This window comes from Halichoerus grypus, chromosome 7, assembly GCF_964656455.1.
Source record: "Halichoerus grypus chromosome 7, mHalGry1.hap1.1, whole genome shotgun sequence".
Lineage (NCBI taxonomy): Eukaryota > Metazoa > Chordata > Mammalia > Carnivora > Phocidae > Halichoerus > Halichoerus grypus.
In genome coordinates this window covers 46,895,459-46,919,937 of record NC_135718.1, presented here as the reverse complement: position 1 = coordinate 46,919,937, position 24,479 = coordinate 46,895,459, and the positions used below count along the sequence as shown (strand labels likewise).

Here is a 24,479-nt window from a genome sequence, read left to right as displayed (position 1 = left end):
CCGGCGCTCAGGAGCCCATTTCACAGACCAGCACACTGAAGCGCCTTCCTCCGGGTCACCCACAACTCCGGCCCCGGACCTGCACCCCGAGCGCGAGTGTGGAAGCTTTTCCCCGTCCACCTACGAATAGGTCATTAATTCCATCGGGCAGTGTCTGGCCCTGAGAGAGGGACGCAGAGGTGGTGTCTGCCGTTTACAGAAACTTCCTGTTCTGCTACCGGGGTCCCAGCAATGTTAAAAGATACTTTAAGGACTCCTGGGTGGCTCAGTCGTTAAGTGTCTGCCTAGGGCTCAGGTCATGATCCCAGGGTGGCAGGATCGAGCCCCGCGTCGGGCTCCCTGCGCCGTGGGGAGCCTGCTTCTCCCTCTCCTTCTGCCGCTCCTCCTGCTTGTGTGCTCTATCTCTCTGTGTCAAATAAAATCTTTTAAAAAAGGTAAAATCGTGACTTTCATTCAGATGTAACATGAGCAGGTGCTGAAGATTTTCTTTAGCTCGCTGTTCATGAGGGAACCAGGAAGAGGTGACAACCAGTCGGAAGAACAGACGCACATCTGGAATACTGACAAGAATGTGCCGGCGGAGGTGAAGCTGGCTTCTTCCACACCGAGAAGGAGAAGTAACTGAATCTGTAACAGGAACCGTTTGCATATCTGTAGACAAGAATTATTTTAATTGCTCTCTACAACTTACAGATTTGTAAAATGGCTTGAAGGCTAGGAAAGACCCGGAGCCCTAATTGAATCAAAATCCGAATCATGGGGCGCCTGGGGGGGGGGGGGATGCTCAGTCGGTGAAGCATCTGCCTTCGGCTCAGGTCATGATCCTGGAGGGGAGCCTGCTTCTCCCTCTCCCTCGGCCTGCAGCTCCCCCTGCTTGTGCTCTCTGTCAAATAAGTAAATTAAAAAAAAAAAAAATCTTTAAAAAAAATCAGAATAACAGCGTACAGCAAATACTTAAGCTCTGTACTAGAGAGTGTTAGATAAAGCCTGGAGGAGGAAGGAGAGAAGTTAATTCTCAACATCACATGTCTGCCTCCAGGAGTTCATGCTCTAGGAACCACCGTCAGATTAATAAACCGCAGCTCAGCTTTGATGGATTTACTTCTACATAGACAACCTCTGTGATCGTCACTGCAGCTCCATGAGGGGCACATCCTTACGTCCCTTCTGCAGATCAGGACATGAGGCTCGGAGGTGTTAAGAACCTTGCCCATAGTCACGTGGTAAATGTGGAGTCAGGATTTGAATCCAGTTCTCCCGCCTCTGCAGGCCAGCCCTTCCATAAGGCTAGACTTACACATGGTCCCTAAGAGCCGGGTTTTCTTTCTCCATCTAAGCAAACCCAGAATAAGAGGTGGATGAGTTTTTCAGTGAACTTCAAATCTCCACCTCCCCTCCAGTTCAGAACACAGTAGTCGAAGATGCAAAAAAAAAAAAAAAAAGTTAACTTTTTTTTTTTTTAAGATTTTATTTATTTATTTGAGAGAGAGAGAACGAGAGACAGAGAGCATGAGAGGGAGGAGGGTCAGAGGGAGAAGCAGACTCCCCGCCGAGCAGGGAGCCTGATGTGGGACTCGATCCCGGGACTCCAGGACCATGACCTGAGCCGAAGGCAGTCGCTTAACCAACTGAGCCACCCAGGCGCCCCCAAAAAAGTTAACTTTTAATGAAAACAAAAATCAAAAGCTACAAAAGCTTAGGCATAGGGTTTGCGCTCCAGAGCTCTGAGTGGTTGGCCTGGCCATCCTAGTCCACTAGTGCAGACCCTTACCCACCAGGCATCCCCACTGGGGTTCCCAAGGAGCCCTCGCGGCTGCAGGCCACCTCGTCGCCTTCTCGGTTCCCGCCTGTGGCCGTGCAATTGCCCTACATACAGCCACCAGCCAGGGACCCTCACTAGTCACTTCCTCCCCCAGATAATAGCCACAGGCACAGAAATTCCTGTGCTGAGTCAGCAGATCTTGGACAGAGACTTGGATCTAAAGCTCTCCTGGGGATAAGGATGCCCAGAGGATCCAGCTCAGAAAAACTTTTTTCAGAATGGCAACAATTTCTCACACTTAGTAGGACATTCCTCAGTAGTTTAGCCAGGTGGGAAGTTGTCAAAGAGCAGGCGAAGCCACAGGGATTCTTGCAGCTCAGAGCAAGTGGGCTGCTTAATATTTTTGATTTGCAAAGAAAACAACACATGGGCTAGGCTTTCTTGTGGTGGTAGAGTCGCGAAGTAATAAAGCATACAGAGTAAAACCTGAAACTCCTCCCTGTCACCAAGCCCCCAACCCTGGGCCCAGCCAATGCAGTCCAGTTCTCTCAGCGTGGTGGACTCTTCCAGTTCCTTTTCTATGCATTTTCACCCACAAACATATATACGTGGGATTGAATAATAGATATTTTGGGGATTCGCTTTCACATTCATGTTCATCTTAGTCATGATATTAAATCTTGAAGATCATTCTGTTAGTACACATAAATCCACCTCATTCCTTTTAAGGGTTGCAAAATATCTCATGAATGGATGCACCATCATCTGTCCAGACAATCCTCTATTGATGGTTTGTTTCCTTTCCCCCCAATATAAAGCGGGCTTCAACGAACATCCTTTTGCATATATCTCTATGTACACATTACACACTCATTCCTGGAAAAAGAATGATTGAGTCAGAGGGACTTTAACATTTTGGTGGATATGCCAAAAACTCTTACTAACCTCCAAGGGAGGAGGCAGGCACTGAGTTCTGCTCCACGGGGCACCCAATTCCCTCTTACTTAATGTCGGAGCCATGCTGCAGGGACGCCATTGACATAAAATACTTCTGGAGTGGAGCGCCAAGTCCCAGATCTAGCAGCCAGGCACATTCTCCAACGTCGGATCTTTATCTCTTTAAAATTTTGATAATTTGATGACGAAAATGTGACCTTGTTTTCATTCACATGCTATATATTATGAGTGAAGTTGAGCTTTATTTGCTTAGTCAAATACTTTTTTCTGGGGCGCCTGGGTGGCTCAGTCGTTAAGCGTCTGCCTTCTGCCTTCGGCTCAGGTCATAATCCCAGAGTCCTGGGATAGAGCCCCGCATCGGTCTCCCTGCTCCGCGGGAAGCCTGCTTCTCCCTCTCCCACTCCCCCTGCTTGTGTTCCCTCTCTCGCTGTGTCTCTCTCTGTCAAATAAATAAATAAATAAATAAATAAATAAATAAATAAATACCTTAAAAAATACTTTTTTCTATTTTCCCTTTTTTTCCATATTCTGATTATTAATCCAGCACCTGTGATGTATGTTGGCAATGTTTCCTTCCATTCTTCCACGGTCTTTAACTTTCTTTGCAGTGTCTTTCATTATACAGAAGTTTTCGATATTTAGGTGACCAAGTCTCTCAGTCTGTTCTTTTACGGCTTCTAGGTTTTACAACTTTTATGATTCCTCGCATCAAGACTATAAAAATACTTTCCAATACTTTTGCCAACTAGCATAAAGCATTTGTTAAGGTATAATCTCTGATCCATCTAGAATTTTTACATGGTTGCAAAGAAAGATTCAAACTTAAATTTTTTTCCCAAATGAGCATCTAAATAGCCTAACAGTCCTTCTTGCATAGCCACTAATCGGATCATAAGATAAAATAGCTATTCATTTCCAAGTGGAGTTCTGGAAAAATCTCTAGCCATCATGTCTGCCATAAGGTCAAAGAAACAAAAATGAGGGAACCTTATCATTTCAGTAAGGACTGAAACTATTGTTTGATGAAATTAAACAGCCATCCCAGACCAAAACACAACAACAAACTCTGAGAGGTAGAAATAAAGGAAGTAGAGGGACATTTCCTTAACAAGGTAGCAGTGTTTGCCTCACAAGAACAATTCACATGTACACGAGAGAGGGGAGAGGCATTCCCTGTTAGGCTAGGAATAAGGTAAAGACGCAAGCATATGGGCGCCTGGGTGGCTCAGTTGGTTAAGCGACTGCCTTCGGCTCAGGTCATGATCCTGGAGTCCCAGGATCGAGTCCCGCATCGGGCTCCCTGCTCGGCAGGGAGTCTGCTTCTCCCTCTGACCCTCCCCCGTCTCATGCTCTCTCTCTCTATCTCATTCTCTCTCTCAAATAAATAAATAAAATCTTAAAAAAGAAAAAAAAAAAGACGCAAGCATAGGGGGCACCTGGGTGGCTCAGCTGGTTAAGTGTCTGACTCTTGGTCTCAGCTCAGGTCTTGATCACAGGGTTGTGAGTTCAAGCCCCGCACTGGGCTCCACACAATGGAAAAAAAAGATGCAACTATAATCACTATTTATGCACAGTGTGATCGATGCAATGAAGCACAAATGAAGGAAATTTGTGCACAATTGAAGCACAATTCTGAAGGATACACAATGTGCCTAATAGCAGAAGGGTCCATTGCCTTCTTAGAAAATCCAGCAGAACCAGAACAACCTGAGTTACTGCATGAACTGACTGGACTGAGATGAATGTCTGGAAATCAATTTAGTTCCACGTTACCAACAGAAATCAGCCTAAACACGCACAGGAAAACTTCTGGGCCAGACGACATTAAACTGTTTGTTAATATCCTCCTTCCAACATTCTCTAGAAATGACCAATAAAATTAAAAATGGGGAAAACTGGCATCAGTGCCAGGAAGTAGGGAAATACGTCAACCCTGTGCCAGGCCTCAAGGCAAGTCGGCGGCCAGGGGGACGAGTGACAATGAGCGTCATTGTGTCTTGTTACTCTGTTACTTGCTGACCTTCTTGGAACCTGGTCTTGGGCAAAGGCTGTCCATGGGTTTTCTCATTTAATCCTTGTGCCAATAAACCTATAAAGTGGGTATGCTTACCTCCATTTTTCCAATAAGATATGCTTGGTCAAGGTCAGAGCGGGGCCGACCCCAGGTGGAAAGCCAAGTAGATCTGATTCTAAAATCCACGCTTTTAAGTCGTATCAGGCCTCTTGACTCTCAGGTCCCAGGCCGGTAAGTAGGTAGTTAGGATGTCTGAGGGGAGGTGGAGGTGAGTAAAAGGCAAATGGGGTATTTGGGGGCTCAGAGTGGCAAGTTCTTGGCAGTCAAGGGGAAACACCCATAGCATCCCGCATAAATGAAGTGCTGTAACTTGCAGAGCCTTTTCATTCAACACTTCCTGTCACCCTGGCAGGTTGCATCAAGATCCTCAGCGTGAGGCTCAGAGAAGTTAAGAGGTGGCCCAATGTCACACAGATCCCATGTAGAAATGTGGGGATTTGCTCCCAGGGAGCCCATGTGTCCACAGGCCTCCCTGCAGAATGCGTGGGCCTCCTACCGCGGCTGTGCTGCCGGGGACAAAGGGAGGGGAGGCGGGCAGAGGCTTGCTCTCCTAGCCGGCACCCAAGGCAAGGGGCCAAGGGAGACAGGAAATGGGGGCCGGCCATCTCTCAGCCCCGTGGAAAGGGCCTCAGTGGCTGGAAGTGTCGGAGCTGGGCCACACAAAGCCTCCTTGTCTTCCTGTCTCGGCACAGGCAAGACCTCAGGGCTAGGTGAGCCAGGCCACCTCCTCTCCACACAGACGGAGGAGGCTACTAGCTGAGCACCCTGCAGGCGGTGGTCAGAGGAAGCGAACCTGTGGGATATGGTCACGGATGTCTCCGTTGCCAAGTGGAACACGGTGGGGGGTAGGGGTAGGTGGGAACGGACAAGTTGAAATTTAAGAACTTTTGTTTTTAATTCTACTCCCTTTCTTGCATGCAGTCCTGAATTTTCCCAGATGGGAGAAGATGTAAGGAGATGGGAAAGTCTGTTGAGTACGGGAGACAAGAAGTGGGGGGGGGGAGAAGTTTAATATTAACAATGATACTATCAGTAACCACAGCCCCGAGAGCTGACGTTCACTGATTCCAACTGTATCAGCGAGTTGGAAGCCCCATGAGCTCCGTTTCTTGGTGACTTTCAGCGGCTACTGTAGGAGGTGGGTTCAGTGGTCATCCCAGAGCTTGGCAAGCAGCTTGCCAGCCGGTGTTTTCTAAGGCCATGAATCAGGCTTTTCTGAAGCCTAATGGGGTCTGGCAAGGTATCCTGCCTGCTCAGCTTTGAGATATTTTGGCAGATTCACATTGGTCCATGTCCATTCAGGTCATCATAAAAGGCACTGACGTTTCCCGAGAATGCGTTGGTGATGCATGATTCCAGCATCCTCCATGGCTCGGTGGGTGGGGGTCAGCTGGCATCTCCCCTAGCTCTTTGAGAATCTTGTCTGCAGTGCTTTCTTTTTTTAAGTTTTTTTAAGTTTTTGTTGTTGTTTATTTATTTAAGTCATCTCTACACCCCACATGGGGCCTGAACCCACAACCCCCGAGATCAAGAGTCACACACTCCTCCGACCCAGCCAGCCAGGTGCCCCACTGCTTTCTAGGGAGATCTCATTTTGCTGCTTGAGGCTGGAGTTGGGGTAAAATGTAAACTGTCTCAGGACCCTGCTTGGCTGACTATTCAAAGCATTTCAGTTCGAATCCGTCTGTAGGAGAGGGAAGGAAGTGGGTTTAAACCCTGACTCTGTCCTCACTGGCTATGTAGCCTTAGGAAGATGACCTCCTTTTTCTAAGCTCCAATTTCCTCACCAGCAAAGAGAGGGTAACAGTAACACTCCCTCCCGGCAGAAACTGAATTCCCCTGCCTGCCTCTGGTCTGCTTTCCCGAGAGCTCCTGCTCCTGGCACCGCTCTTTCCTTGCCTTCTTTGCAGGTTGAGTTTCTTGAGGATAGAAAGGGTGTGAGCACTGCCTGACAGGCCTGCAGGGGCCCTCAGGGGGAGTTCAAGGTTTCCAAGGAGTCAGGAAAGTCAACTGCTGACCAAGTAAGAGCCAGCAGCAGAAGCTGCTTCCAGAGGAAGATTCAAAGTCCCGGCCCCATGAAGGTGATCTTTAAACATGAGGACTTTTCTTTTCTTTTTTTAAACATTTTATTTATTTATTTGACAGAGAGAGACACACAGCGGGAGAGGGAACACAAGCAGGGGGAGTGGGAGAGGGAGAAGCAGGCCTCCTGCAGAGCAGGGAGCCCGATGCGGGGCTCGATCCCAGGACCCTGGGATCATGACCTGAGCCGAAGGCAGACGCTTAACGACTGAGCCACCCAGGTGCCCCAACACGAGGACTTTTCTAAGCACTGTTACTACATGCCTTCGAGATCGGTGGGGGGAGTGTTTGGCCTGATTGTGGAGGGCCTTGAAGGTCACTCTCAAGAGATTCTGCCTTTATGCTCTGGGCAGAGGTGCTGGAAGGGTTTTTGGCTGAAGTGTGAGACAATCATACCCAATCCCCTTCTTCTTTTAAAAATCTTTTTCTTTCAAAATAATTTTAGACTTAGGAAAATAATACAGCAAGTTCCTGTATAGGCTTTACCAGCTTCCCCAAATATTAACATCTTGAATGACTACAGAAGAATTAGCAAAGCCAGGAAATTAACAGTAATGTAATAGAATTAAAGAATTTACAGTTTACTCAGATGTTGCCAATTGTCCCCCTACTGTTCTCATTCTGGTCTAGAATGCCATCCGAGATCCCACAGTGCATTCAGTTGTCATGTGTCTTTGGGCTCCTTTAATCTAGAACAGCTGCTTTTTGTGTGTGTCTCAGAACTTTGAGGGTTTATCTTAAGAATCCAGGTCAGTTATTTTTTCCTGCATAACCTTGACATTTTTTAAGAGTATTGGCCAATTGTTTGGTTTTTTTTTTTTAAGATTTTATTTATTTATTTGAGAGAGAGAGAGAAGGAGAGACAGTGAGAGAGCACAAACAGGGAGGAGAGGGAGAAGCAGGCTTCCCACAGAGCAAGGAGCCCGATGCAGGGCTCGATCCCAGGACGCTGGGATCATGACATGAGCCGAAGGCAGACGCCCAACCGACTGAGCCACCCAGGCGCCCCTGGCCAATTGTTTTATAGAATGTTTTTCACCTTGAGTCTGTCTGATGTTTTCTCATGCTGAGCCTTGAGGTTATGCGTTTTTGGTGAGAGTCCCACAGAAGTGATGTTGTGTCCTTCCCAGTGCATCAGATCAGGAGGCACATGTGATATTGTCGTGTCTCATTACTAGTCATGTTAACTTGGAAGGATGATGAGGTAAAGGTGATGTCTGCCAAGTTTCTTTCTCCACTCTAAATTATTGCATTTTGTTTTGTAAGTAACAAGTATCTTATGGGGAGATACTCTGAGACTATACAGTTCTCCTAGTAAACATCATACTTTCAACCTACTAAATTTAGCATTCATTGCTGATTCTTATCTGCAATATTTATTACCATTGGCTTTCCAAAAGTGATTTTCTATCTCCATAATTCCTTCTGCATTGATTAGTTGAAATTCAATTGGAAGGAAGAGCAGTCCCTTCTCTCCCATTTATGTATTTATTCAATTATTTCAGTGTGGACTCATGGATATTTATTTTATTCTCTGGGTTATAATCCATTACTAACATTATTTGTTTTGTTGCTCAAATTGTCCAAGATATGGCCACTAGGAGCATCTTCAAGTTGGCTCCTGTGTCCTTTTGAAATACTCGCATTCTATCCTGAGCACTTCCTTACTTCCTGAAAACCACAATATGTTTCGGGCTCATCTCATATTCCCATTGCTCTCATCCTGGACTCAGTCATTTCTCCAAGGAACCTGGCTCCTTGTCTTGGAGAATGGTATTTAGAAACCAGGATTTTGGTGCTGGGTGCGCTCCTTGCTACCAGGGTGTAATTGCTTCTAGGCCTCTCAGCTGACAGACTAAAGAATATAAAATAAAGAACAGTTCTGAAGCTATTTTATGGGTATTCTCGGATTGAGAAAATAAGTAAATGTATTTACTTATCAGGTTCCTCACTGTCAAAGGAAGGAATTGCAAATAAGGAAAGGGGGAAGGGCAAAATGAGCCCTGCTGTGCTCGATCAGAACTGGAAATATCAGCCTCAACCCATGGCTTTGTATACATAGGCAGATTGATAGATGCAGAAATAAATATGATCTAGCACTTCCACTCCCGGGTGTATACCAAATGGAAACACATGGTCACAAAAAGACATGGACAGGAATAGAGACCTTCACCGTCACCACAGTCCCGAAGCAGAAAACAACCCAAATCCCCATCGACAGCTGACTAGATCATCAACAGATCTACCCCTGCATGCAACAACACGAGTGAATCTTAGAAAAATACAATTCATGAAAGAAGTTTTCACGAAAAAATTCTGTATGGTTCACTTTACACAAAGTATGAGAACAGGCAAAATTAACCCATGCTTCAAGAACTCGGTGTTGAGTCCCTTCGTGTGTGCCTTGGTTGGCAGGTGACTGCAAAGAAATGAGGGGCCCCTCAAGGGCCCATAATGTTGTGCAGTGCGATCTGGGCACTGATCACACGGGTGTGTTCCAGTCTCAGAATGACCATATGTATACTTCAGTGAAGTTTGGGGGGCTCCTGGGTGGCGCAGTTGGTTGAGCGGCAGAGGCGGACTCTTGGTTTCAGCTCAGGTCGTGATCTCAGGGTCGTAAGATGGAGCCTTGCATCCGGCTTCACACCGAGCACAGAGTCGGCTTGAGATTCTCTCCCTCTGCCCTTCCTGCTCGTGCTCTCTCTCTCTATTAAAAAAAAACAAAAAAACAAAAAAACTTAAAATAAAAAAAAGTTTAAAAAAATCTTCATGTTGTCTTCATTTCAGCTCAGCTGCTGGAGCAACCCCCATTAACCAAACAGAATAAGAGCAATCTCTAAACTTCAGGCATTAAAGGGATGCCTGGGTGGCTCAGTCATTTAACCGCCTGCTTTTGGCTCAGGTCATGATCCCAGGATCCTGGAATCGAGTCCTGCATCGGGCTCCTTGGGGAGCCTGCTTCTCCCTCCGCCTGCCGCTCCCCCTGCTTGTAGTCTCTCTCTCTCTCTCTGACAAATAAATAAATACATAAAATCTTTAAAAAAAAAAAGTTTAATTCTTTTTTTTTTTTTTAAAGATTTTATTTATTTATTAGAGAGAGAATGAGAGAGAGCACATGAGAGGGGGGAGGGTCAGAGGGAGAAGCAGACTCCCTGCTGAGCAGGGAGCCCGATGCGGGACTCGATCCCGGGACTCTAGGATCATGACCTGAGCCGAAGGCAGTCGCTTAACCAACTGAGCCACCCAGGCGCCCAAAAAAAAAAAAAAAAGTTTAATTCTTTCTCTTAATCCTAGTTGAGAAAGCCTGTAGGCAGTAATTGAAAGATCACGAAAATTGGTATTGACCTTTATCAACTCTCCTCTGGCAAACCCCCCACCTGCATGCTGCTGTCTAGACTTCACACGTGTTTGATGCTAGTCTTCTAGGGCTAGGACCCTTGATCCAGCCCCAGCTGGGGCTACAGAGTGGGAAGGGATTATTGTAGGCACACCCGACTAGAAGGGTCGGGAGGTGTCGGGAAAGGAAGTGACTTGCCCAAGGCTACCCCATGCTGGAAAGGGCCAGATTACATCAGTAAAGGTCAATGTCAGTTACTGATCTTTCAGTTGTCTTCTAGGTGTTCTCAAGGAGGATTAGGGAAAGAACTAAACTCTAATACCTCAGGCTACCATTTTTTTTTCAAAGATTTTATTTATTTATTTGACAGAGAGAGACATGGCGAGAGAGGGAACACAAGCAGGGGGAGAGAAAGAAGCAGGCTTCCCGCGGAGCAGGGAGCCCGACGTGGGGCTCGATCCAAGGACCCTGGGATCATGACCTGGGCCAAAGGCAGATACTTAATGACTGAGCCACCCAGGTGCCCCCAGGCTACTTTTGTAATGAATTGTGATGAGCAGGGCTTCTGTCCTATGCATTATTAAAAGATACATTCTTGGGGCACCTGGGGGGCTCAATTGTTAAGCGTCTGCCTTCAGCTCAGGTCATGATCCCAGGGTCCTGGGATGGAGCCCCACATCGGGCTCCCTGCTCAGCGGGAAGTCTGCTTCTCCCTCTCCCACTCCCCCTGCTTGTGTTCCCTCTCTCACTGTGTCTCTCTCTGTCAAATAAATAAATAAAAATCTTAAAAAAAAAAAAAAAAAAAGATACATTCTTTTTTTTAAAAAAAAAGGTGAAATGGTGTCTCTCAAACAGGTATAACACAAACATGTGTTAAAGATTTTATTTCACTGATTCAATAAGGGAATGAGGCCAATTATAATTGGTTCAAAGGAGAAGTTTTAAAAGCACAAGTGTATAGGGTCCCTGGGTGGCTCAATCGTTAAGCGTCTGCCTTCGGCTCCGGTCATGATCCCAGGGTCCTGGGATCAAGTCCCTCAGCAGGAAGCCTGCTTCTCCCTCTCCCACTCCCCTTGCTTGTATTCCCTCTCTCGCTGTGTCTCTCTCTGTCAAATAAATAAATAAAATCTTTAAATAAATAAATAAATAAATAATAAAAAAAATAAAAAGCACGCCTGTATAGAAGTAAAGGAATAGTGAAACAAATGAATGATGGAAAGCAAAACCAGCTTTTTCCAGAGTGGGAACTTCTACTCGTCAGGACAGAATGTGAATGTCTAGGGACAAGAATTATTTTTCATCGCTATCAGTTACCTCCTTTTTATAGGACTGCAAATCAGCTCCCATGGAATCAAAACCAAAATGCAGAACGAGGTGCTACAGGAAATGCATAGTTTTCCACTGAAAGAAAATTTCCTACGGTTTCCTCCCCTTTTGATCAAAAACAATTTCATCTCTTCCCACGCAATTCATCGACAGTATCGTATCAAATGGATCTAATTATTTCTGGCACCTCTCTTTTTATAAGGTGAACTAACAAATCTCTCGTGATTTTCCTTGGGCTTTCTGGGAGATCTCAGAGATCCTTAACAATTTTACTTTGTTTTATGTTTAGGATTGATTTGAGGAAGGCAAGGACCCAAAGTCGTCAGGAGATTTGAACACGTAAGGTAGGATCATGGGTGTCTGAGAAATAACACTTGTCTACCTACTTGAAAGTGACACTAAAGAAAATGATATGACTGTGAAGCACTTTAGCTCTCTCCTAAGCAAGAAACCTGGTTTTCTTAAACAATTAAAGACATAATAAAATCAACGTAAAAGTCAGATATTCTGGTAAAACTCGGAGTCCTTGCTTTCTAGGCAGATCACAGGGGAAAAAGAATAACCCTCCATATTATGGGTAACAATAAAACAGGAAACCAAGAAAACGGGGCCATCAACATTAAGAAATTTTTCTAATATTTTAAACACATTTCCTAGTGTGTCAGACTCAGGTGTTATAAACCAAGGCAAACAAAATTCATTGTGTTTCATTTTTTTTCATTATGCTCTTTCATATTTTACAATAAACTGACTCTTTAGGATTGATCTCAGAGGACCCATGAGGTCAGAACTAATTTTGTAACACAGCTAAGATGCTATTAACTTGCAACACATTCATTTTTGCTATTTTCAAATGAATTACTAAACAAGCATTAAAATTTTTTTCGGTTTCAATTTCCAAGACAGTAAATATCACTAGTTATAACCCACAAATAAAGCTGTTTGGTGTCCTCAATATGCTTGAAGAATTTAAGGGAGTTTCACCAAACAAACAAACCAAAAACAAACAAACAAACCCCCCCCCCCCCACCAATGTGAATCCTGCTGCTTTAGGAAAAAACTACTCTTTTCCTGGTAAAACAGAAGCACACACAGTTGAGTTTCTGTGTAACTATTGTTCTTAGCATAGTGTCAATCATGCTTAGTGATTATAACTTTTAAGCAAAGCAGCTTCTGTTTCGCAGAGAAAACCAGAGATTGGAATACTCATGAAGGTCCACTGTCCCGCATTAGCATTTTAGCAGACAAACAGAATTCACGAGTACACAAACACAATTTTCTGCCGCCACGTGCATCCCCTATAGTACAGCTTCTCCAAGTGGCAAAAATGAATACATTCATTAAGAGACCCAAAGATAGGGGCGCCTGGGTGGCTCAGTCGTTAAGCGTCTGCCTTCGGCTCAGGTCATGGTCCCAGGGTCCTGGGATCGAGCCCCACATCAGGCTCCCTGCTCCGGGGGAAGCCTGCTTCTCCCTCTCCCACTCCCCCTGCTTGTGTTCCCTCTCTCGTTATGTTTCTATCTGTCAAATAAATAAATAAAATCTTTAAAAAAAAAAAAAAAAAAGAGACCCAAAGATATAGGCTATCTGTAGCATATAAAAAAAGAAGCAAAAGTATATAAACTTAAATTATGCTTAGTATGCGTGTCTCAGTGTCCCATTTTGCTTAGAAATAATCTATATACCCAGTGAATATACACTAATCAAATCAATCAGTCCAAGGTTTTAAGTTACCTAAATATCCTAGAAATTATTTTCAAGCCATAAACTACAAAACATAACCTGAAAAATAAAATTCATTAGCATAACAATACAATTTTGTTAAACACGGATTTGCATTTACAAATTTAAACATATAAGATCTGCTAGCTTATTTGATGAGTAAATGTGTTGTCGGTTTAGGAAAAAACACGCACAAGTAGAATACAAATGTATGCTCCTGTACACATTTCAAGAGTTACTTTATTCATGTATAAGCAAGTAAACATGCATACATTCTGTTTCATTACAAATATTAGCATGTTTGTACACTTTATTTATCTCCACTTATTTTTTTAAATTTTTTTTTTTTAAAGGTTTTATTTATTTATTTGACAGAGAGAGACACAGTGAGAGAGGGAACACAAGCAGGGGGAGTAGGAGAGGGAGAAGCAGGCTTCCTGCAGAGCAGGGAGCCCGATGCGGGGCTCGATCCCCGGACCCTGGGATCATGACCTGAGCCGAAGGCAGACGCTTAACGACTGAGCCACCCAGGCGCCCCTCCACTTATTTTTTAGAGATCTTCTATTTCATCACATAAAAGAACTTCTTTTTCTTTTACAGCTGCATAAGATTTTATTATCTCCTATCACAAATAATGCTGCAGCGAGAAATCTTGTCCAAGCGTTATTTGCATGCATCAGAATAGATCTGTATTTCTGGTTCAGAGGCTGTATGCATTTGCCATTTTGTTTGATAACGCCACACTGGCGTACAGAGGTGACTCCAGCATACACTCTCATCAGCAGCGTGTAAAAATGCCTTTTCCCTCACACACGCTCCAACAAGCATGTTATAAAACTCTTAGATAGGGGCGCCTGGGTGGCTCAGTCGTTAAGCGTCTGCCTTCAGCTCAGGTCATGATCCCAGGGTCCTGGGATGGAGCCCCGCATCGGGCTCCCTGCTCCGGGGGAAGCCTGCTTCTCCCTCTCCCACTCCCCCTGCTTGTGTTCCCTCTCTCACTGTGTCTCCTCTGTCAAATAAATAAATAAAATCTTTAATAAAAATAAATAAATAAAAAAAATAAAACTCTTAGATAGCCTCCTCAACATGATAGATGGGAAACTGTTTTCTGAGGATAATTTGAATTTGAATTTCTTTTAGTATGAGTGAGGTTGAGTATCTTTTAAAATATCCAGAACCGCAGTGCCTGGGTGACTCAGTTGGCTGAACATCCAACTCTTGATTTTGGCTCAGGTCATGATCTCAGGGTCCTGAGATCGAGCCCCACGTCTGGCTCCAAGCTCAGGGCAGAGTCTGCTTGTCCCTTTCCCTCTGTTCTTCCACCAACTCACATGCGTGCTTTCTCTCTTAAATAAATAAATAAAATCTCAAAAAAAAAATCCAGAACTATTTGTATTTCCTTTTCTGTGACCTAGATTTTCATATCATTTACTCCTTTTTCTATTGTCTTGTAAAGCTTTTCCTTATTGAATTGTGGGAGTTCTTTACATATTATGTCTTCAGCATGTATCAAACTCTGCTATATACTTAGATCTGTTTCTGGATTTCCTACTCTGTTTATCTGATATGTTGGTATATTCATGAGCCTGCTTTTCATTACTGAAGCTTTGTAATGTCCTGTAATATCTGAGAGGGATAGTTCCTCTTTGTCTTCTAGATTTTCCCCCTGATTCTTCTTGATTCTATTTTTCTATAGGAACTTTAGAATCAGCTCATCTGATTATAAAAAGTTCCCATTTGTGTTTCCTTTGTAGCTTGTTTAATTTATAGAATAACTTAGGGAAAATCGACATCTCCGTGATCTTGATTCTTTCGACTCAAGAACATAGAACGTCTTTCCATTTGTTCCAGTCTTCTTTTGTGTCCCCCAATAGCATTCCCAAGTGTTCTTCATGGAAATTGTTATCAGTTAGCTTTCGCTGTATAATAAACCATCCCCACACTTAATGGTTTTAAACATTAGCCATTCTTGAGCTCCTGATTCTGCAGGTTACCAATTTGGGCTGGGCTCGGCTGAGTGGTCCGCTGGTCTCTGCTGAGCTCAGGTGGGCTCACTTATGAACCTATGACGAGCTGTGGGACAGTGGGCACTCCCAGGTTATGATGGCCTTGTTGTTTGGGAGGATTAGAATGGCTTGGGACTCTATGGAGTATCTCACCCTCCAGAAGGTCAGTTTGGGTTTTCTACATGATGTCTCAAGTACATTGAGATTTTGGATTAGTTCTTTGAAATTATATGCAAAGTTGCATGCACATGTATGGGTGGGAATGTGTGTGTACTCAGGGCACAGTTCCCATGCTTTTATCAAATCCTAAAAGGGGTCCATGATCCAAAGCTGTGATCTCCCCTGCTGCAGAATCGAGATAAAGGTTTTTGTTCTCCCTTCTCAATAGCAGGAAGCATCCTCCAACCTTGGGTTGGTAAGTAATCATCCTATGTCACTGTGAGCTGCCAGTGGGCGGGGTGGGGCGGGGGGGGGAATGGCACGGAAATGCTCCCATTCTGCCCATCCTCAGTCTAACGGAGGTGGCCTTTCCTCCCATCCTCTGGGCTAAAGGCTCATCCTTTCGGACTCGGATGGGCCTAGGACTAACTCATCGCTCAGATTTGGTTGTCCCGATGGCTCTACCTTTACATCAGGTTGTAAGCCTCATATTCTGTTGGTAGGAATGTAAATTTGGACAGCCTTTGTGAGGGGCCATCTGCCTTACAACAATGCTAAATGTGCATACCCTTTGACTCTGCAATTCTACTTCCAAGAATCTGGTCCATAGATAATGAAACAAATGTACAAAAATGGTATATGGTATACTAAGGAACTGTTTAAATGAATGAACTCTATCTACATATGCCAGCATGGAATCACCTCCAAGACTTATTGTTGAAAAAAGAAAGCATCCTGAGAGAGCAGAGGAGGGGCTGAGCCCTGCCTCCCTAAACTTCGAGAGTTCCCTGGTCCAGTGAGCAATGGAGAACAGGGCTTCGGGCCCCAGCTTTGTGGCATTGGGCACAGTCTCTGGGTGTGAAGGGCAGGTGGAGGTGGCCATGACTCCAGCTGTGGGTGATGCTGATGACAATCTCTAGGTTCATCTGAGAGCAAAGAGGGACATGTAGCAGGTGCCAGAGACCAGGGTGCAGAGGCCCAGACCTACTAACCCCCTTCAGCAAACATTTCCTGTGAGGGAGCCCTGTCATCACCCTCATTTTACAAATGGGATTGAGAAGGGATAAGAAACCTGCCCAAGGTCACCCTGGACTCCAGAGCCTGCTCTCGACTGTGGATGTGTTCCAACACTCTGGAAGGGCACCTTACTAAGGGGGTCACAGCCAGCTTGTGCCCTGAAGTTACACAGGCCTTAGACACTCTTTAAATCCTACTGACATTGAGAATTTTGCACCCCAAATCTGAAAACCACTGAACTAAGAAGAAACAGGAAGGAAGGAAGGAAGGAAGGAAGGAAGGAAGGAAGGAAGGAAGGAAGGAAGGGGAAAAGGAAGGAAAAAGTATAGCAAGTATCTTTGCCCTGGAATAATTCTGCTTTTAACTCAGTTCCCTAGGACTGAAAGGGTAGATGAGTGGAGAATTCTAAACTGTTCCTACCAGTCCGCAGATTTTATTCCTTTATGAACCTAGAATATATTGAATTATTTGTGTGTTGTGAAGCTTAAATGGGAGAGTCACATGTTTCCGACTGAGGTATAAATTTAGTTTGTAAACTAAGCATTCCAGGGATGGCTGTCCCCTCCGGGCCACCATGTGCGCAGGAAGTCGCAGCCCCAGCAGATAAGCAGAGGGAGCGGGGAGGAATTCTGGTGGGCTGATGGCTGGGGCAGATGTATGGTAGGCAGGAATATGTCATTTTGGGTCGATCTTAGTGAGGATATTTGCCTCAAAGCAGAAATGCTGATTCAGGCTCAGTGAGAGGTAAATCTGGTTGTGTGTGTGTGGGGGGGGGGATTAGATTAGAATTTTTAGAATAGACAGGAATTGAACTTTAAATAAGTACCAGGCTTGTGAATCTCCCATTTGCTGTGGTTGAGCCGTGCGCCTTCATGAGAAAATACGTCTCTTCAGATCTCAGAACCCAGGGACTGTCAGCGACATAGCGTGAGCCACCGCAGTAACGCGGCTTCGCTAAAAACAAAACCAAACAAAACGTCAAGCACTGGCCTGGAAGGCAGGACGCGAGGCAGCTGGTTTCCCAACTCTGCCCTTTACTTGCTGTGTGAGTTTGACTTTTTTTTTAATTGTTTGATTTTTTATTTATTTTTTAAATCAGAAAGAGAGAGTGAGCCCAAGCAGGGGGAGCGGCAGGCAGAGGGAGAAGCAGGCTCCCCGCTGAGCAAGGAGCCCGATGCGGGACTCGATCCCACGTCGAAGTATCATGACCTGAGCGGAAGGCAGACGCGGGCTGAGCCACGCAGGCAACCCGCTGTGTGGGTTTGGATAGTTAGCTCACCCTTTCTGGGCGTTAGTCTTCCCCTCTGTGAAGGGAGGTGGTGGGTGAGAGGGGCCCAGGGCATCTCAGGTTCCCCGCACGGACGGCCAGTCCTTCCTGCTCTCAGCCGCCTTATTGCCAAGTCTGCCGCCTGCATTCCACCGCACGGCCTCACACTCAGAACCCAGGCCAGGGGCAGGCATGCGTAGCCCAGCGGCCGCAGAGGCTGGAGGTGGAATGAAGGGCGGTGGTTAAGATGGGTGTAAATGTGTGTAAATGCTTGGAACAGTGCTGGGCACATAGGCACGTGTTACCTACTTAATGATAATAACATTATTATTATCGTTTTTATTATTCAACGATCTTAACTTCCTACCTAATGTAGGAATTCTCTCTAGGGCGATACTAGACAAGTGGCTAGTCTCACTCTTCTTGAATACTGCCAGTAACGGGGAACTCACTACTTATCCCAGTAAATTGTTGTACTCGTGAATGGTGCTTCTGGAATTTTAAGGAATTTTAAAGCTGGAAACTTATAAATCATCAAGTTTAACTGCCTCAAGAGGAAACCCAGGTTCAAGAGGTGAAATGGTTTGTTCAGTATTGCATGGCTAGTTATATGGCATCTGCTACCCTCTTCTGCCTTCCGGTCTTACTAAGTCTATTTTCCTTAGTGCATCTGAGAGCCTTGGTGCTGCATCCACCAGTGCCCCCCCCACCTTCCCCAAAGAACAATTCCTGGAGGCCCCAGGCTCTGTTTGCTGGGCCTCTTTGAATCCCAGACCATATTAAAGGTTCACTGATCCACCCATGGACCCCAGGATAAGGTCGAGTTGTCCTTGCTACATTCTGCAAGACAGTCCCCTCCCCTGCCTCAATATCACATGGATCATTCAGCTTCGCTCTATTCCTGGGCACACCCTTTAGGTTGCCCCGCCCCCTCCAGTCCCAGTGGCCTCTTAATCTTCACCTTGATCCTGCTTGAAGATATCTGGTCTCTGGCTCACAGGCCCTGGAGGCCAGTGTCCATTTACCTCCCTGCTCCACCTGGTCTGGATGTGATGGTTACAGCTGAGCTCCTTGGGGCTATCTCCCCCGTGGCTTCTAGCCAGTCCTTGGTCAGACTCACATTCAGATGGAAATATCTTTCCTACTTGGTGCCATTTCAAAGAGACATTTCAAATGGATCCCTTGCTTGAAGTAGAGGTGGAATATTTTCTATCTAAGGAATTAGATGGTGGAGTCCATTTTGAACATGTATTTCGTGGAGCTGTGTATTTCACTGTGAATATATTAACACCAAGGAATGATTTTATGCTGTGTTTACATCTGTCATCCAGAACGAATGGGCCATGAATGCACATTACAAACATAGACCTTGGACTTAGAGGGATCCAGGGTTGATTCCTGGTTCTCCACTCCCTGGCTCTGACTTTAAAGAGCTACTCAATTTCATTAGGCCCCAGTTTTCTAACTGGGAAAATGGGAGTGGCGCCTACTTCCTAAGGGTTAGTGAGGTTTAAAGGAAAGAATGCAAGCAAGGCTCTAAGCATAATACCTGGCTCACCGTGAGAGTTCAGTTAACGTTTGCTCTTACTATTATCAACGTAGAAGCCATTCTGTGAGATCCCTGCAGTTTCAAAGGAGATCATGGGACGACTTAAGGAATTCCGGCCTGTGGCCAACAGTGTGTTTTGCAACATGCGTGACAGGCCACCAGGACAACACTAGTGACACATGGAACACTTAAATTCCATAATATATTTATTTTCAGTTTCCTAGGAGATACTCTGTAATACCCAGAACATACACCCCGCAAGCTTGCCAACTGTGCAGATGTTAAAGCTTCGTAAATGCTATAAATACCCCTATTCCATACACATATGCAATATATTATTGCCACATCTTTCATCAATGGCAAGAAAGCCCCGAGGTCTGCGGAGTGTTTGCAATATGTGTACATTGCTATGGAGACACTATCAAAGGCAGGCACCCATCACATGAGCAGGATGGAGGGCTTTAGGGCGGCTAACAGTGATGGAAATAATTCTCACTCTTTATGCACCATTCTTGGACAATATGCGTAAAATGTTTGGGCGGTGAGGCATGCTGTTGAGAACAAGACTTTGGATGTTTCATCCAACACTGCTAGCAGGCAGCTTGGTGAAATATGGAGGATTCAGGGACCTAGGTCTGCCCTCAAACTGGCTGGATGACATTGGTGGTCACCTTGCTTCCCGGGCACTCAGTTTCTCCTAGTGTAAGATGAGGGGGGTGTCCAGCTAAAAATTTCTGCAGTCCCTTCCAGCATTCTGCTTACGAGTGGTCTGCCAAGCATGATTTCAGCTCATAGCCTGTGTCGTTTAATGCCATTCTAAGTGGAGCAAAATTAAGGCAGATTTGTGGAGGCATCCAAATTGAGCTCTGCTAGTTGGCCAGCCTGAACTTTCTTTTTCTATTGTTACCTGGCCAGTTCACAGACAGGCTCCAGCTGCTTCTCACACTGTTTTGGAGACAGATCTTTCCCCCTCCAAGGGAGCAACATGGAATGTGAGCAACTCAGCTCTTGTGGGCAAATTGTCAGAAATTAAATGAAAATCAGATTACGTTACTAAACTCACACTGTCCTGGAAGTCCTTCTCAAGAAGCCAAAGTTTAGTAGCAATTGACATATTCCAACATGATCGGGTCTTTAAGTCCTAATATCTCACAATAGATTCATTTACATTAAAGACACTCGCTCACAAAACCACAATGTACATTTAGCACGAATGCATGCACAGCAACGTGTTGGAATTGTTGCCTGGGAATGGGGGCAGAAGGGACATGGGGATAAAAGGCAATAAAACAAGAAGGGAGTAGACACTGAGACTCAAAGAGACAATGAAACTTGTGCATGTTGACATTGGTAGTATGTACTGGGTAACAATGTGGACAGAGCTGTCACTCAAAAGCCAAGGACCCTACTCCATTACACCGTGATGCCTTTCGTTCTTCAGCAGAAACAACAGCAATAAAGGATTGCAATGTGCCTTACTAATTAATCAGTTCTCTCAGGGGGGTGCTATGTTTTTACTTTGGAAAGTAAAGTACCTGAAAGTTTCCCTCTTTTTTTTTTTTTTTCCTTCTTTTTCTTTTTCGAGAGAGCTCAGGCAGGGGAGGGACAGAGAGAGAATTTTAAGCAGACTCCACAATCGGTGCAGAGCCCTATGTGGGGCTCGAACCCACGACCCTGAGATCATGACCTGAGCCGAAACCAAGAGTCAGACGCTTAGCCGACTGAGCCACCCAGGCACCCCTGCAAGATTCCCTCTAATGGAGCTTTCTCTTTATTAGATCTTGTCTTTTTTGGGGTGATTTCATTTCCCGGTAGCAAGAAAATTAAGGTAAATTTATTCAACTTGGGTATTCTGAGGTCATATCAGGGGAACAGTTTCATTTCACTGAGATTTTAGAGGACTCTAGAGGGTTAGAAAATGGAAAGTTTTTCAAAATTTGGTTCTTAGCTTGATCTACCACTTATCCAGGGATGGGCCCCCCAAATCCTATGTCAGGTGTTTTGTGAAAGAGCCCGTTTTTGTCTGGAAAATCTACTCCATGGTGGGCATCTATTAAAGGAATTGACACCTAAGGAAAAGGCAAAATAAGAATACGTATTTGCTTTCATTTGCAAAATTACACACAGGAGGGATAAATCAAAATTAACGATATCTGTTATGGGTAAGGATAAATAAAAGGGTAAATAAAGTGTAGATCAAAGAATAAATAAAAATAAGATTGAATTTTCCCTGTTGCCAAAAGGTAAAGAGGATCTTTTCCTCCTTCTTCTTTCTTAGAGTATCCTTAAGAAAGTGTATTTGTGAATATATAATTTTTATAATATAATAATAAATATATAATATATAACATAATAATATATTTGTATTTATCCATGTACTTATGAGTAAACTGTATTTATGAATCCTTTCCCTATCCTTTTGATATGCATATAAACCTTATATAAAAGCTAACTAAGCCTCTTCTTTTTAGGGAGGGTCTCATGGTTTTTAAATTTTATATATATATATATTTTTTTTAATTAACATATAATGTATTATTTGTTTCAGGGGTACAGGTCTGTGATTCATCAGTCTTACACAATTCACAGCGCTCACCATAGCACATACCCTTCCTAATGTCCATCACCCAGCCACCCCATCCCCCCACCGCCCCTCCAGCAGCCCTGTTTGTTTTCTTTTTTTTCTTTTTTTAAGATTTTATTTATTTATTTGACAGAGACATAGCAAGAGAGGGAACACAAGCAGAGGGAGAAGCAGGCTTCCCGCTGAGCAGGGAGCCCGATGTGGGGCTTGATCCCAGGACCCTGGGACCATGACCTGAGCCGAAGGCAGACGCTTAATGACTGAGCCACCCCCTCAGTTTGTTTTCTAAGATTAAGAGTCTCTTATGGCTTGTCTCCCTCTCTGGTTTTGTCTTATTTCATTTTTTTCCTCTTCCCCTATGATCCTCTGCCTTCTTAAATTCCACATATTCAGTGAGATCGTATAATTGACTTTCTCTGATCGACTTATTTTGCTTAGCATAATACCCTCTAGTTCCATCCACATCATTGCAAATAGCAAGATTTCATTTTTTTGGTGGCTGAGTAGTATTCCTTTGTGTATATATACCACATCTTCTTTATCCATTCATCTGTCGATGGACATCTGGGCTCTTTCCATACTTTGGCTATTGTGGACATTGCTGCTATAAACATTGGGGTGCACGTGCCCTTTCAGATCACTACATTTGTATCTTTGGGGTAAATACCCAGTAGTGCAAATGCTGGGTCATTGGGTAGCTCTATTTTCAACTTTTTGAGGAACCTCCATACTGTTTTCCAGAGTGGCTGCACCAGCTTGCATTCCCACCAACAGTGTAGGAGGGTTCCCCTTTCTCCGCATCCCTGCCAACATCTGTTGTTTCCTGACTTGTTAATTTTAGCCATTCTGACCAGTGTGAGGTGGTATCTCATTGTGGTTCTGATTTGTATTTCCCTGATGCCGAGTGATGTTGAGTACTTTTTCATGTGTCTATTGGCCATTTGGATGTCTTATTTAGAGAAATGTCTGTTCATGTGTTCTGCCCATTTCTTGCTTGGATTATTTGTTAGTTGGGTGTTGAGTTTGATAAGTTCTTTATAGATTTTGGATACTAGCCCTTTATCTGATATGTCATTTGCAAATATCTTCTCCCATTTTGTCGGTTGTCTTTTGGTTTTATTGACTGTTTCCTTTGCTGTGCAAGAAAAGCTAACTAAGCCTCTTGACAACAGTAGCATCCAGCAATGTTTTTGCTAAAAGCCTGGAGCCAGGGCTCCTGGGTGGCTCAGTCAGTTAAGCCTCTGACTCCTGGTTTCGGCTCAGGTTATGATCTCCTGGTTGTGAGATCGAGCCCTGCGTCCAGTTCTGCACTCAGTGCGAAGTCTGCTTCAGATTCTTTCTCCCTCTTGGGGTGCTTGTGTCTGCCTTGGGCTCAGGTCCTGATCCAGGGTCCTGGGATCAAGCCCCGCTTCTCCCTCTCCCTCTGGCCCTCCCAGCTTGAGTGCACTCTCTCTCTCTCTCCCTCCCTAAAATGAATAAATAAAATCTTCAAGAAAGAAAAGAAAAGAAAGGCTGGAGCCATCTCTTTGAAATGTAAACCTCAAGGACAATGCTCCCTTCCCCCTCCTCCCCTTCCCCTGGTCACCATGGGAGGGTTCGCCTAGGAGCCTTGTTCCAAGATGTGACTACCTGCTCATCCATAGAGATAGATGTCTTATCTTCCCTTATGATGAAGGTAATTAATATGGGTGGTCACCCCAATGACCATGTGAGTTTGGGGGGAACTATGAACAAAATACAGCACAGGGAGTTGTCGGATCCTCTTGCGAGGACTAATTGTGGTTTGTCTTGAGAATGTGTGTGGAATGGGGGGTGTTATCTGCTTGGCTGCATAGAAACGTGAGATTTCTGGGGCGCCTGGGTAGCTCAGTCGTTAAGTGTCTGCCTTCGGCTCAGGTCATGGTCCCAGGGTCCTGGCATCGAGCCCCTCATCGGGCTCCCTGCTCTGCAGGAAGCCTGCTTCTCCCTCTCCCTCTGCCCCTGCTTGTGTTCCCTCTCTCACTGTCTCTCTCTGTCAAATAAATAAGATCTTTAAAAATAAAAAAAAAAGAAGGGTGAGATTTCTTTCTGTCTTTGCAATCTCATGCTCAGATGCACACCATAGTCTGGTTTAGAGCTTATTCAATAATAAAATGGTTTTCTTTCTTTTCTACATTTGTGGATAGGATGTTCTGGTTTGGCAGGAGATTTCATGTTTAACTTTTCCCCCTCATGTTACCTGTAGGGAGAGGGTAGGGATGGAGAACAGAATAAGACCTCTCCAAATACACCTTTTTATATAGTTTTGCCTTTTGAACTTTGTCAATATCTTATATATTAAAGGATGTAAGATAAAATTAACAAGCCTAGGGAAAAAGAAAGCCCTGAAATTGAATACAAATTAGCAAATGAGCCCAAAACCTAACTGAATACCAAACCAATTAATAGCATATTCACAAGGAGACAATAAATATAACTCCATAACATACGTCATAATGATTGAAAGGATCAAATGAGTGCAAAAACAGTTTGTTGTTGGGGTGCCTGGGTGGCTCAGTCGGTTAGGCATCTGCCTTCAGCTCAGGTCATGATCCCAGGGTCCTGGGATCAAGTCCCGCATCAGGCTCCCTGCTCAGCAGGGAGTCGGCTTCTCCGTCT

At 44.6% G+C, this 24,479-nt stretch overlaps 1 protein-coding gene across 1 annotated transcript in view; it reads left to right on the top strand.

Annotated features, from left to right (window-relative positions):
- The first annotated feature begins 17,132 nt into the window (after window positions 1-17,132).
- The window catches only part of LOC118534161 (cytoplasmic polyadenylated homeobox-like protein 2), a 41,869-nt gene continuing 34,522 nt past the window's right edge, over window positions 17,133-24,479 (top strand). Inside the window, exon 1 of the mRNA XM_078077509.1 lies at window positions 17,133-17,487. The gene's annotated coding sequence lies outside the window, so the exon portion shown is untranslated. The remainder of the gene's footprint in view (window positions 17,488-24,479) is intronic.